The following is a 5,442-nucleotide window of genomic DNA, read 5'->3' as shown; positions in this document are numbered from 1 at the left end:
TATATATATATATAGTCGTAATGGACATTTATAAATATTCAAATAAAAAAATGTATTAATTAGTGTTGTATTGGCTGAAATTAGATAAAATTCCACCAAATCTGGATGGAAAGGGGACTTTTTTAAGGCTATGACTGGATGTAATTGAGACAACAAAGTCCCTGGATATCTGTTTCCTAGAGAGCCGATATCATGACTACACTAACTTCAACAAGCATAAACAAAATCTTAAGCATTTCTGTAGCGTTTAAGGAATTTGATTCAGGAATACCTGTGTAATGCTTTTATATGTAATCCTCTTTAGACAGATTTCTCAATGTAAGACAAACTGTTTACCCGTTGGTTATAAAATAGGGAGAATAAGCTGTGTGAAGGCTGTTGTGTATAGTAACACTCTGTATTAGTGTTGAGGTCATTGTGTTTGCTGACATAATTGCCCCACAGGCTCTTAATGGCAGAGGCAGCTAGTTAAAGTCTCCTGCTTGTCCATTCATACTCAGCGCTCTCCACCTCGTGCTCCTGCTCATTAAAACGGCGAATGGGCCACAGATGTGGAGTCGCCCATTAGTTTTTACCTGGAAGGAGCTTAGGGAGAGGTGAAGGTAGGAAGTCAACCATCAGGGCCAGGGCTTTGTTGCCCTGCTGGGGCCACCCAGGCTAAAAATGTCTGAGCTCACACTGCTGGAAGGAATGTGTTCGTCAGGTGACAGATGTTACCTGCTGCAGGTAGACAAACGGCAAGTTAGAAATATCCTCAAAAGGCGGGCTCAAGGGTAGATTTTTTTCACGACACACTAAAATGATTAACGTATACAAATCTGGAGGATCTGCTGGTTCTGTTTTTAAAGTCCCGCATCAATCAACGGCAGACAAACAAATCCCTTAAACCTGGTTTTGCTTACAGGATCAATATGAGCATTGTCTCTAGCTCTTAAAGGGACAGTTCACCACAAAAATTCTATGTAAACATGGTGCTTTTTATCCGTCTGTTTTGGAGTGATGTGCCCAGTTTTGGGAGATATCAGCTGCAGAGACTTATCTTGACTATACTGGAACTAGATGCCACTCGCTTTGCTTTGAACAAAACCCCAGAAATATGCAGCTGGAATCACTCAAAGAAATCCACAAACCTTGTTGTGAGAAGTCTAATGTAAAAAATATTCTTTTACTGAGCCATCAACGGTATCACCATTCAGGAAGTCTGCATGATGAGAGGCTCATGTTTGTGACGGCACAACATTTGTAAACATGACTGATATCAACCTTCAGCCAAACTGCAGTGCTGACACGCTTTTTTCTGCACAGCGATATGGTTGGTAGGTTTCGTTCTTCCTTCTTTGAAGCTTTTATTTTTAGTGAACAGAGTAATAGTTTCAGAAACTAAATATTTCTCCACCACACAGTGATATTCCAGGAAACACACCTTAACAACAAAACTTTGCATCAAAGACATCTCCCAGTACCACAACTTACCGTTCCTCCCAAAGCAGTGCATCAATTATCGCAGCTTCGTCGAAGCTGATGAGCTGAGCTACTACTGACCTTGTGAACGGCGCATTTTAACCTTAACCTAACATTAAGGTTAACGACAGAACTCAATAGTCTAATGCAATCTTAGGAGGTCTGTAAAAGGTACTGCTACACCCAGTGCATAGAATATATGTGCAAACATATGTGGAAAGACTGGAGGCATATGACAAAAGCGCATTATATAATAATACAGAAAAGTAGACATTTAATGAAGGCGCTTTTCCAAGACAGTATGACAGAGTTCTCAAACATATCCATGAAGGAGTTCCAAGCTTAGTGTGGAAAAACTTGACTTAACCCCATCTAACACCACAGGGATAAATTGAAAGCCCAACTGCAAGTCAGGTCTTACGGTCCAGCTGAATGTGCATTAGTACATGCACCCTGCAGTACTTAAGCCTGAAAACCAGAAGATCTGAGATACTCCAGATTAATGTCCTTGGTGTTGACATACAGCTGTAATGTTTCCACAAAACTTTGGTCAAATTTCCACATACTTTAGACATATTTGAGGCCAACATGAGAATAAAACCTGCATTAGTCAGAAATATTGACCCTAACCTGGAATTGAATGACTCTGTAATGTGAAAAGGGTCACTCTGGCTGGAAATATCAAAATAAATTGCTGTATGTAGGTTTACTCGAGAATCTATAAAAAAAAGATGGACCTAACATCTATTTCCATCCAGAGTTTTTAAATCCAGATGTGACAAGCAAGGCCAGACCTAACGTGAATAGCGTACATGGGTATAGCAGCGACTTGTCATACACGAGTGGCCCCCTGTTGGCTATTAGAAAGAATATCAGTTTAAGGCACTTCAACGTTGACTTTACCTTAAACCCAGAGCACCCTGAGGGCTGAAATAAAGCTCACAGTCATTTGGCTCATTGAGCTGAGCAGCATGAGGGGAGCTATGGCAGAAATACTGTGCGGTCCTTGCCAAGCACCGTAACGAAGACAGACCCTCTCAGTCAGGAAAGTAAGTCAAATGTACCAGATAAAGAAGCAAATAAAAGAGCAGATTTTGAGGTTAAACTTCACTAGGATGACAGTGTTGTTCACTGTCTGGTAGATCTGTAAATATCCAACTGATTGCTACACACATTAACCGGTTTCCTGACCTATAAACCTGCAAAACTGTGACATTTGTGTGTATCTAAGCTGGCTTTCTCGTTTTTCTGCACCTTCACTGGTCAATAATTGATTAAAGAAGCTTTGACAAAACAAAGTAATTGTTTCATGCCAACACTGGCCTATTGACCAGGTCAGACTTTAACTTTTACCTCCAAGCCTACATGTCATCTGTCAGTTTATTTACAGACTCTAAAACTCTCACTGTTCAGGGTTTAGTTGGGTTTATCTCACTCAGATGTGACCAGAAAATAACAAGTAAAGCAGCTCTTCGTGGTTTTGAGTGCTGCGTGGACAGATTTCTTTCAGTTTGTCTCAGCTGTGTTTGAACCTCTTTCTTATCTGTAAAGACCCTAAAATAGCTTAGCAGCTCTGTGTCCCAGCTGGCATTAGGCCTCATGATAGTGTCAGATCAGCCTGAGGAATGCAACGACAAGCTCTCAGACTCAGATTGGATGCCTATCAGAGCAGCATGAGCTCTGACTGGATGCTTATCATAACCATAGCCCGTTGTCAGCTGATGGGATGACCTTTACAGTATCAGCCACTGGATGCCATCTGAAGGCGAGGCAGCAGCGGCGGGACTTTCCCTGATATTTTTTCACACCTCCCTCATCAGACCTGTAAACCGCAAAGAGCATTATTCAGAAATGAGAGGGGTACTTTAGGAAAATGAGGCAAAGCAAGCTAAATTTAAAATGTTATCTCACACTGCAAGCAATGAATCATCTTCTCTGCGTCGACTTCGAACCTCTAATATGCATGAGTGCATGAGTGTCAGAGAGCTGAAGGTGGTGAAACAGGCCTGCTCTGTACAAGTCAGCACTTACAAAAGGTTCATGAGTGCAAATTTTGTGTTAATAGCCATGGCAAATACGTAATTCCTCAAGTAGATTTTCACAATGGGTGGCACACTCCAGAGTCTCTGTAGAGATGATTGTGGAGGTTATGCTTTGAACTGATTTATAAAATCAAACATGAACGTAAAAGAAAAGAGTAAAAGTCATTTTAAGCTTGTGGTTGTTGCTGATTTTTATACAGCTGTAAAAAGTTCAACTTAATGCAAATCTATAGTTACTGTACAAGTGTGAAAACATTAGATTGTCTGTGCCAGCTGAAAACTGTTTATTTTCAGCAACTGTTTTGGTTTAGATATGGATAAAATACCGCTGGTGAAGATTCACCCTGCCAGTGAGCAACACATCAAGACACAGCTTTTGCCAAGAGATAAAGACTTGTTCGTGCCTAATACGGTTATGCAGTTCTAGGTCTTACCCCATTGAGTATTGTACAGTACAGCTGTTCAATATCTCAGGATGTAGAGCATCGACTAATTGGAAAGTTGGTGGTTCAATCAGGCCGCCCAAGTCTGCTTGCCAAATATCCTCGGGCAAGATACTAAGCCCCAGATGCTCTCCGATGCATCCATCAGAGTGTGAATGTTAGAGAGAAAGCACTTAAGCAAAGAAAAAAAAGACCTTTCTGAGCTGCTAAAACTACATGTGTTCCAACAATCGCACCTATTCTCTTTCATTGCACATAAAATGATCAAAGTTACATGAGAACTTCAGTCTGCATCAAAAATCTTACAAAAATAGCTTACATCCCCAGCCCAGTCTTACACATTATTCTATATTTTAATAAATAATAATGACAATAATAACTAAACCAAGAAGTGGTCAAAGGGAAAAGGAAAGCGTGAGATGTGCATATAGACCTCCATTGGTGAGTGCCTCAAACCTGCATTCTTTCTACTGGCCAGCAGAGGGCGATACCTCTGGTTATAAAAAGAAGTCACATTGTATATAAGTCTATGGGAAAATGAGCCTTCTTTAGCTTGACCTACCTTTCTCTGTGAACTGATAACACATTTGGCTGCTGGATGTATGTTTTATTTACTAGTTTTCAGTATTATTTAATACAAAATCATGTTCATTTTGTAAATTATTATTATTATGTTTTGAGCAAAACAGATGATAAAGCAGGGTATGCCCTAGGCCACGGTGATTTACACGCTTCTTTATGAAATTACAGTCACTCTAGCCCTCGTTAGAAACAGTCTTGCCAAAATATTTCGATATGCCAGTAGAGGAACTACACCATCATGTAGCTGTAAGTGCCTTTACATGACTGTTGTTGGATTTGACGACATATTAATAAAACTGGTTTGAATACAATTGAGTTATATGGCCCTTGGTGTAGTTTTAATGTTTCTAGAGAATTTTGAAACCTTGCCCTCAGTAATCTGGTCAACCATACATGGTTATGTGAATGTAGGTGTGGGTGGCACTGGTTTCTTTGTCCGAACATGGTGGATAACACTGATCCAGCCTACCTTCTATTTATTCCTATCAAAATGCTTTTGCTGCTGCCAGATATGGAGCACAGACTGTTTTCCCAGAAAAGCCCCTCTGGATGGCTCGTGTTGAGTCTACACTCAGAGTTTTAAAGCAATCATGTTACAATACTCAAACTAAAGATAACTGTTACTACTTTAAATTACACATAAGAGAGAGATGACCTGAGAATTGTAGGGTGTAATTCTGTGGCTGGGACATAAATCTGACCATGAATGCTTTGTGGCCGCCCAGGTCAGTCCTCCTGTGGGAAAAGGGAGATGAGAGACTTGGGGTCAATCTAGGCTAAGCCCTGCTGGTGCCAGTGAACCCCCTATTTCACCAAACCAAGGTCAAATACTGTTTAAGAAAAAGATTGCATTTTTGTTGCATGTTGTTGCATTTTTTACTCGGGGGGGGGTTAATCATAGGATCTCTGTTATC

Source organism: Pundamilia nyererei, unplaced genomic scaffold (assembly GCF_000239375.1).
Source record: "Pundamilia nyererei isolate P.nyererei 1_Seehausen unplaced genomic scaffold, PunNye1.0 scaffold00015, whole genome shotgun sequence".
NCBI classification, from domain to species: domain Eukaryota; kingdom Metazoa; phylum Chordata; class Actinopteri; order Cichliformes; family Cichlidae; genus Pundamilia; species Pundamilia nyererei.
Note: the sequence above shows the minus strand (reverse complement) of the source record.